General features: G+C 50.6%; 1 protein-coding gene across 6 annotated transcripts in view; it reads right to left on the reverse strand.

Moving 5' to 3' along the window:
• ZMYND11 (zinc finger MYND-type containing 11) overlaps positions 1-2,001 on the reverse strand; it is a 114,266-nt gene extending 112,265 nt beyond the window's left edge. For 2 of the 6 annotated variants that reach the window (XM_046013441.1, XM_046013436.1), the window contains exon 1: positions 771-1,013. The gene's annotated coding sequence lies outside the window, so the exon portion shown is untranslated. Of the gene's footprint in view, positions 1-401; positions 506-770; positions 1,015-1,060 lie in introns of those variants that run through there. The other 4 variants (XM_046013437.1, XM_046013439.1, XM_046013440.1 and 1 more) reach the window with 4 other exon arrangements.
• Positions 2,002-9,813: the final 7,812 nt, after the last annotated feature.

Below are 9,813 nucleotides of genomic sequence, written 5' to 3' on the forward strand. Positions count from 1 at the left end.
CCCGCGCCCCCGCCCTCCCCCACTCACAGGCCCGCGATCCGGCGACCCCGACCCGCGGGCCCCAGGCCTGGCCGCGCGGGAAGGGCCGGCCCGGCGGGCGGCGCTCACGCGACTCCCCGGCTTCCGGCCCGAGCAGGCCCCGCGCGGCCCTCGTCCTCCGCCGCCGCCGCCTCCGGCCCGCCCCTCCCGGGCCCGCCGCGGGCGAGACCCCCGCAGGCCCCGCCGCCCCCGCGCGCCTACACAAAGCCCGGCGGGCCGCGCGGGGCGGCTGGCGGGAGGGCGGCGGCGAGCGCACCGCGCGGGCGGCCGGAGACGCAGCCGGCTCGGGCTCCACAAAGCCACGGCGCCGCCGTTCGGACGCCCCCGCCCGCGCCCCGCGCGCGCTCGGCCGAGTCTCCCACCATTCTGCTCCGGTCCTCGCCGCCGCCGCGCCCTCCCCCTCCGCGCCCGGCCCCGCCGCCGCGCCGCCTCCTTCCCGCCGCCGCCGCCCGGGCCCAGGCCTGCGGGGCGCGCGGGGGGAGGGCGCTCCCCGCCTCCCGGCCTCCGCGCCGCCTCCCCGCCTCCCGGCCCCCTCCGCCGGCTCCCGGCGCTCCCCCGCGGGCCCGGCCTCCGCGCCCGCTCCCGCCCGCCCGGCCCCGCGGCTCCCGCCGCCCTCCCCGGCGCGGGCTCCAGGGCGCCATGTTGACGGCCCTCGGCCGCCGACACCGCGCGCCCGGCCGGGAGGGAGGGAAGCGGCGGGGGCGCGGGGGGCCGGGCGCCGCCGCACTTACGGGGTCTCGGCGCCGCGCGGCAGCCCCGGGGGCCGGGCCGGGAAGTTGGGCCGCCGCCGCCGGGGAAAGTTTGCGTCCTGCGAGGCCGCGGCGCCGCTCACATGGCGGTGTGTGCGCGGGGCGGCCGCTCGCCCGGCCCGGCCTCCTGCCCCTCCGCCCGCCCGCCCGCCCCGGACTTTATTGTGTGGCCGGGCGGGCGGCGCCGCGGGCGCGGGGTGCGGGCGCGGGGTGCGGGCCGCGGGCTCCGGCTCCCTCCCGGCCGGGCCGGCGCCGCGCACGCCCACACCCACCTTCCCTCCGTCCCGTGCTCGGCGCCCGACTCCGACCGGGCTTCAGCATGTTCCTACAGCGGCACACATGCCCTCGACAGCGGCACACACGTGAAGGCTACGTAGGCGCGGGCGCGCGGAGCCGGGAGCCGAGCGCACAAAGCCCCCGGCGCTCGCGGCATCGTCGGGCTCGGACCTGCGGGGCCGGGGGCGCTGCGGGTGGGCCGGGCCCCGCGCCGCCGTGCGCCGCCGTGCGCCCCCGAGCTGCCGCGCCCGGGCGGCCGTCAGGGTGTGGGCGAGCAAAACCGGTCACCGGCTTGGGAGGTCTCGTTACTGCGGTCGTCAGAAAGAACGGCCGAGAGGCGCCGGGTTCCCCGGTTCATGCACGCACACCCGGGACCGCCCAGGATCCGTTGGCAGAAACGGCACAAATGTGTGCAAGGAGAAGCAGCTTCTCTGGTTTTCGAGCGAGAGAAGATCCCAGCGTCTGGTTTACTAAGTCTCAGATAAGCGGACTGGTATGGACAGATGTCACGCATTTCCCCGGAAGACCTTTCTCCACTGGGAGTTCGGAAGGAAGACCGGTCAACCCAGATTTCTTACTCTGGTTCTCCTTGGGCATATGCACCTGAAAATCACTGGGAAGAGACTGTGCAGGAAATTTTGGGATTCCAGTCCAACTCATCAATCTTCTTTCCATCGCTGCTCTGTAAGAGGGAGAATTTAGAAATGGGGACTACTTGCACAGGTGTTCTGTGATGCACCCCAGTCAAGAAAGAAGACAACCTTTCAACGCAGCCCTGCTCCCGACACATCTCAGAGAGTTTTTGGTTAGATCAAGACATGTCACGAAATAATGTTAAGTCATTTTACACATGAATACATGTCATTAAAATACAACAGATGGGCGAAAGGGTGTCAGAAAAAACCAAGCCCTACCTGGTTTGAATGCTGGACCAGGAATTCTAGCAATGAACAGCTTTAAGTAAATTACCTTTTTTTTTTAAATAAAGTCATCTATAAAATATAAGACTTTATGGTTCTGTGTATTTATTTCATGGAGGCTGCTCAAGTAAGACAAATTCATGTAAGTATAAAAGGAAGCTTACCTTTAGGAAAGAAGCGACCACATAACTCCCCATTTTTCTCCAATTCAGTTGTACAGGCATCATCTCAATGTTTGTATCCAGATACTATCTCTCATTCTATAGAATGTAAGTTAGTTTATTCCCGGATTTCCTATTTGTTTTGCCTAGAATTTAGCCCTTGGTTCCATTTTACCTCCAGAACGGGTTTATTCACCTCATTTCCTTAGCTTAGTGAATATGAAGGAGGGGACGTAGTCTGAGCCAATGGTTTGGGGCCCACGATTTGGGGTGCGGAGTTGGGGAAGGCCCAGAAGACCAAAATAGTTACTTCCATACAACTCAGGTTGTACCACGAAATTACCTGCAAGAGGGCAAAGAGACGGCAAGTGTATCAGAGAAGAGAGGAAACGGAAGTGGTGGGGCACGAAGAGGAGTTTGCATCAATGAGCACTTGTTTCGAAGACTTAGCACCACCCGACAAGGGACCCACAACAGTCCTAGCTCTTCCCAAACTCCACCAGCATTTTCTACACTTAACTGAATGCTTGGCTTGATTAGCAGACTACTTTTTCCAGTTTCTGCTTTAAGAGGTGTTACTTAGATAGAAAAGACATGAATTATCCCACAAATTGATATGGAAAATATGTCTCTTTAAAAAATAAATTATTGGGTGCCTGGGTGGCGCAGTGGGTTAAAACCTCTGCCTTTGGCTCAGGTCATGATCCCAGAGTCCTGGGATGGAGCCCTGCTTCCGGCTCTCTGCTCTGCGGGAAGCCTGCCTCACCACCACCCCGCCTCCTGCCTCTCTGCCTGCTTGTGATCTCTGTCTGTCAAATAAATAAATAAAATATTTTTTAAAAAATAAATTGCATCCTTACCTTCCACTGGAAAGAATCCAACGACCTAAATATTGTAAAAACTAAAAATCATTTTCCAAAGGTTAGAAGAAAATGTGGGTGGATAGTTGTAATATTGGAGGTGAAGACCATCCTAAGCGCTAAAGCAATGGTTTTTATCACAAAAGATAAGAGTGATAAATTTGGCTGTATAAAAATATATGAATCCTATAAGTCGAAACCAGATACAGACCGAGTTTAAAGTACGTTTGGTGTTACAACTTTGACCCTTTATAAAGAGGGGTCTTCTAACACCCTCCCTCCTGCTTTGTTCACATGTGAGGATCAACTCAGATGTCCTGGGACTGTTGGAGAGGGATACTTCATAGTTACAGTGCTGGGGACTCCCCTTGAGTCCTCCCCTCGGTGTGTTCCTGCTTTGCTAGTATGTAGCAATGAGTTCACGGCAGGTGCTACTGAAATGGGACACTTTTGTTCTGCCCTTGCTATTATGTTTGATGTTACATTCTTGTTTTTGCATTAAAGATTGACTTGAGAACATAGTCTTCAGCATGTAATGCAGAATCAGTATGAAAAAGCTTCAGGAATGCAGATGAACAGCACATTATAGAGAAATTGGTAAATAGAAAGTGTTACATTGTGTTACCTTAAGTAATATAAACAAGTGAAATAAACAGGTCCATTCCAGTGCTTTTCATGAATGGTGGCTCCGGAACAGATAGCGTTTCTTCTGATTTAAAGTAATAGCAACTGCATTTTTAACTTACAGGAATTTTTTAAAAAGATTTTATTTATTTATTTGACAGAGAGATAGAGAGCACAAGTAAACAGAGCGGCAGGCAGAGGGAGAGGGAGAAGCAGGCTCTCCGCTGAGCAGGGAGCCCGATGTGGGGCTCGATCCCAAGACCCTGGGATCATGACCTGAGCCGAAGGCAGTTGCCGCACTGACTGAGACATCCGGCGCCCCCTACAAGAATGTTTTTTTCAACAGCAAAGTACCCTTGTAAGTGGGAAGACTGTACAAGTAAAAGTAAAAAGCAAACCGGGAGAATGCGTATATATAAATACATCTGTAAGAAATGGGGGCTGAGGAAACAGTCCTTAGAGGCACAAAGCAGGGTGCCTGGCGTCGCAGTCAGTTGAGCCTCTGACTCTTGATTTCTGCTCAGGTCGTGGTCTGGGGCCCATGCACGGGTGCAGAGCCTGCTTGAGATTCTCTCTCCTTCTCCCTCTGCCCCTCCTGCTCATGTTTTCCCTCTCTCAAATAAATAATAACATAAATCTTTAAAAAATAAAGAACCCACTTCACATCATTAAGATATATACCAACATTACCCCCCTCAGAAAAGGGACAAATGTCATTGGTAGTTTAAAAAAGAGGAAACATAACCTATTAGCAAATATTGACCAATATCCAAGTTAACAATAAAATGACAACACAACAGGGAGTCTGGGGGGCTCAGTGGGTTAAGCCTCTGCCTTTGGCTCAGGTCATGGTCCCAGGGTCCTGGGATCGAGCCCTGCGTCGGGCTCTCTGCTCAGCAAGGAGCCTGCTCCTCCTCTCTCTCTCTGCCTGCCTCAGTGCCTACTTGTGATCTCTGTCTGTCAAATAAATAAATAAAATCTTTAAAAAATAATGACAACAACAGGACACTGCTTTTCTTCAAATGACAGCGTTCTTCAGTGACGCTATTATTGAGGGTGAGAGAAATGGTCACTCACCCACCGCTGAGCTGACATGGTATGAACTCTTGCCATAGAAAGAGCCGGAAACACAGTCCTGTCTTTGACCCCGGGTATCCACATGTAGAACCCTATCGTAAAGATTCTCTTTGAGAGACAGGCAAAAATGTATGAGCACATTGTTCGTGCTCGCCCCTACTTAAAACCAACAATTTTTCTGCTGTATCTTGAATAAAATCAAACCCTGTTCTTAGGCACACATGGCCTGGCACCTTCTGGCAGTTACTTAGCTCCTAAATTTAAATTCATTATGCATTTCTCTCCTGTCTCCCTGACCTTTGTCCCATCTCAAATGATGCAAAGTTTGTCGCCTCATTGTAGAACAACTTTCCCCCACCTTCCTGGGTATCTATCCTCAAGCACTTATCTCCTGAGGTATCTATCTGTTCAAATGTCCCTTCTTCCAAAAGGACCTTCCTGAGCCCTCACTCTAAACCACCCTTGTTGTTTATCCCCATAACACAACATTATTTTTAATGATACATTTACCTCAGTTACGTACAGTGTTTATAGGGTTAGTGTTTTGGACTGGTGAAAAGATTTGTTTTCTACAGAATACCCAGGCACTCAATAAAAATGGTTAAGTGGAAGAAATTCCACAGATAAAATGGGTGATCTCCCTGCCCTTGACAGAGCTGCCTCAAGATATTACTGTTTTGCATTTTTTTCTTAAGTAAGATTTTATGGGGTGCCTGGGTGACTCAGTGGGTTAAGCCTCTGCCTTCAGCTCAGGTCATGGTCTCGGGGTCCTGGGATGGAGCCCCACATCGGGCTCTCTGCTCAGTGAGGAGCCTGCTTCCTCCTCTCTCTCTGCTTCCCTCTCTGCCTGCTTGTGATCTCTCTCTGCCTGTCAAATAAATAAATAAATTTTTTTTTAAAAATAAGATTTTATTTATTTGACAGAGAGAGATCACAAGTAGGCAGACAGAGAGGAGGAAGTGGGCTCCCTGCAGGGGGCCGGATGTGGGCTCGATCCCAGGACCCTGAGATCATGACCTGAGCTGAAGGCAGAGGCTCAACCCACTGAGCCACCCAGGCACCCCTGCTGTTTTGCTTTTAAATAACATACTATGGCTCTGTCAATCAAGTATTGTAGTCCTTCTTAACACATTAATTAAAACTACATGTTAATTAGATCATGTTGTACATAGGCTAACAGCTCAAGGGTTGTGAAATAAAGAATCTTGTCCATGCAAGTCTCCCAAACTTTGAGAGGAGCTGTGCGGTGTTCTCTGTATCCATGGATGTGTCCGCATGTGTGTGCGCGCGTGTGTGTGTGCGTGTGTGTGCGCGCGCTCGTGTTTGTGTGTGTAAAACAGAAAAGGCCTGTATACCTGAGCCAATAGTCTTGAAGCACATTAATGTGTTTTCTTCCAAGCACAAGGTCCCTATTAGCCCCAGGCTCACTACCTCGAAGGGCATCAGGATTGTCTACGCAAGAATGTACACACAAGAAGAGTTAATACTAAGCTGCTGACACCCCAAATAGGACATTTTAATCCGCTGCAAGACAATAGGGTTGCAAGCACGCTCTGTTGAGAGAGAATACAATTCTCCAACAGGTTGTTTTTTCTTCACTTTTAGCATATTTATGAACAGGTCTGAGGACACCTGGGTGGCTCAGTCATTTGGCTTCTGCTTTTGGCTCAGGTCATGATCCCAGGGTCCTGGGATCAAGTCCCATATGGGACTCCTTGCTCAGTGGGGAGCCTGCTTCTCCCTCTGTCTGCTCAGCCTGACACTTTCCTGCTTGTGCTCTCTCTCTGACAGGTAAATAAAATCTTTTTTTTTAAGATTTTATTTATTTATTTGACAGAGGGAGATCACAAGTAGGCAGAGACGCAGGCAGAGAGAGAGAGAGACAGAGAGGAGGAAGCAGGCTCCCTGCAGAGCAGAGAGCCCAATGTGGGGCTTGATCCCAGGACTATAGGATCATAACCTGAGCCGAAGGCAGAGGCTTTAACTCACTGAGCCACCCAGGCACCCCGGGGTAAATAAAATCTTAAAAAGAAAGAAAGAAAGAAAGAAAGAAAGAAAGAAAGAAAGAAAGAGAGAGAGAAAGAGCTCTGACATAGTGGACCACTGAATCTCACCACCCAAGGAGAGGTCTGGGGGAGAAACGGGACGGGGTACAGGGGGAAGAGGCAGGAAGCTGGTAGTGGGGCGTGCAACTGCTCAGGGTTGGACAGTTTTTCCAAGTATTTGGAACTCAGAAATATTTGGTGAATTAATGAATGGGGTTCATCACAATGTTTTTTGCAGTATCAGTACAGTCAAATGGAAAGATTTTTAAAATCTAGCACTAGAAACTTTTCATTGAAAAAAAAAGAAAGGGGGCGCCTGGGTGGCTCAGTGGGTTAAGCCTCTGCCTTCGGCTCAGATCATGAGCTCAGGGTCCTGGGATCGAGTCCCGCCTTGGGCTCTCTGCTCAGCGGGGAGCCTACTTCCTCCTCTCTCTCTGCCTGCCTCTCTGCCTACTTGTGATCTCTGTCAAATGAATAAATACGATCTTTGAAAGAAAAAAGAAATAAAACCACATATAGGTATGATTTCTATTTTGTTTAAATATTGGAAGGAAACACCATGGAAGAAAATATCAACGTATATTTCTTTGGGTTACAGGTATCTTACTTTTTAAAAAATCTTTGCCTGTAATCAGGGGGGAAAAGCTGGTAATACTAGTCTAAGAGACTGGCCGTTCCCCATTTATGGAATGACTCTGTGTAGGTATCCCTCGCTTAAAAGAATATCGACTTTTCAGGAAACTAACTACAAAATTAAATTGTACAGAACCTTATTTTCTGTTGATTTCTTTAATGTATAGAGAGATCTGAGGCTGAAATCTAGACATAGCTCAAATCCCAAATTTTATATGAAAAGCCAAAAAAAAAAAAAATGCAACTATTGGGCAACTGAAGCTGATGAAACAAAGTGTAAAACGGATCTGTCCGGGGTCGCTCATGCTGAGAAAAGTCTTAGAAATGTGTTACTTACCAATGAGACTGAACTACTCTAACTGACCAAAAGTGTGTTTAAGCCATTCCTGCTTCACACTTAGTACCTTGTCCCAGTTGCCAGGCAAAGAGATCTTATCCAGACCTGCTTTGTAGAAGACAGATAAGGAGCAGAGGAGGAATGTCCTTCGGAGATAGACAGCACCTGTGTCATCTCTGAGACACCCCAGGGTCTGTAGCACCTACTTCAAAATTCACCAGACCAGGAAGGGGATCAAGAAGGGAGACCTGTCCGTGTTCGATACCATCGGACACGGAGTTTTGCGGTGTAAGATGTTAGCATGGCAATGAGTTACCAGCAATAAATTGTGGCCTGGGAGCCAGCCTGCAGGCTCTCCCTGTAACGGCACCTTGTCACTCGCCCGCCTTCAGGGACACTTCCCGATGCCGGAGAGAAAGGGATGGCAAGTCCCACCTGCACCCGTGGGACTGCGCAGTCCAGGCGAACGCCGTCTCTCCAGTGAATGCTGGCCCCTCCACCAAGAGGATAAGAACCATTTTATAATAAAAGAGAGAAACTAAAGTGAGTGTCCATGTGCTGGTCACTACATATGGCAGAGGGACCGTGTCTCTCTGGGGCCAGTAAAATGTTCTCGAAGACTGTACCTTGATTTTACAAACTTTGTTTTTCTTCTGTACCTTTCTGGCTCCTGATCAGATGTGGCCAGTCTTTCACATTAGATACTGATGCTTTAGATTGGAATATAGTTTCTCCCTATCTTCCCTACAAGAAAATTAGCATTCTGATATTAAATTGCTATATAATGAGTTTAGTTAGTGTTGCTGAGTATCCAAGTGCCTAATAGCCTGTGGATGATCAAAAATCCTGTTTTCCAAAGTGGGAAGCCACAGACTGAACCTTGTAATAGCGATTACTATTCACTGAAGTTGCTGTCCTTTGTGGCTCAGACCGAAGCAGGCACTGTGCATATTTTAATTTTAAAAACATTCCAGATCAAGAGATCCGTTTCCCTGGAAAGCCAGATCCCCACCGCCTGTGCGGTTTCTTGGGGCAGCCCTCCTCAGACCCACTCCTCTGGGGCCCTGGGCTTCAGCCCCAGGTCTAGGCCTTTCTTCAGGGTCCTTCCTGCGCCTCCTGAAACTCTCCTCCTCTTCCTCTGTGAACAGACAGGACCGGCTTGAAGTAGGACCTACCACACACTGGTTAATTTGCTTTGGGGCATTTAAAGGAAAGCAGGACCCCACGTGTTTCAGTGAAGCTCGTCAGGCAAGATGACAAGGTTGTTGGTGCAGGCATGTGTCTTTTTCCCTCCCAAATTCTCTCCCAGTTCCCTCCGAACCTTTTCACATTCCAACTAGCCAGGAGATGGGCTGAGCAAGGGCCTCAAATTCTGGTACCTGTCCGGAGCATGGAGTGCCGACATCATATTGCTTGGATTAGAATCCTAACTGCCACGTTCTCTAGCAGCCGACCTTGAACAAGGAATTCTTGTCTCACTTCCGTCATCTGTAAAAGAGGAATGGTATCACTACCCTATTTCATCGAGTCACGGAGAGGAGTAAACGGGAACACAAATGTGTCATCTGCATATCGACGCCTGACCAGAAAAACCGCTCCACAGTTCATAGCCGCAGTCGCTGTCGTCACCTGTAAAATGGGACAGTAATACCCACTTTACCAGGTGAACACAGATGACAAATGGTTAAAGATTGCGGAATAGGCTTCCCTGTCACCATGACCTCCAGATGGGCACACAGGAGAAGCTGAGAACGCCGAGGACAGAAGGAGGCGGTGAGTCCCAGATGCGTCTCCTGGTTCCTCACCCACAGCTGCCGCAGCCAAGCCTTGGACAGATCCCGGGGACTTCCACTGTTCCTGACGTGCCGCTTGCCACAACTGCCGCAGAATTCTCCCTCTCAGCCTGCACGGGTCCCAGCAGCCACACTCCCAAACAGGCCTCTGAGCCGTCCTATAATTTTGGCAAAAGGCAACATCTCCAGGCATCATCATTTCCTTTGCAAGTGAGGAAGTTTACTAACTTGACTTTAAACTTCCCGTGAGAGCTACAGTTCTACAGAGAACTGCCGGGCAGTCCGATCCCCAGCCTGTT

This window comes from Meles meles, chromosome 7, assembly GCF_922984935.1.
Source record: "Meles meles chromosome 7, mMelMel3.1 paternal haplotype, whole genome shotgun sequence".
In the NCBI taxonomy this organism is placed as follows: domain Eukaryota; kingdom Metazoa; phylum Chordata; class Mammalia; order Carnivora; family Mustelidae; genus Meles; species Meles meles.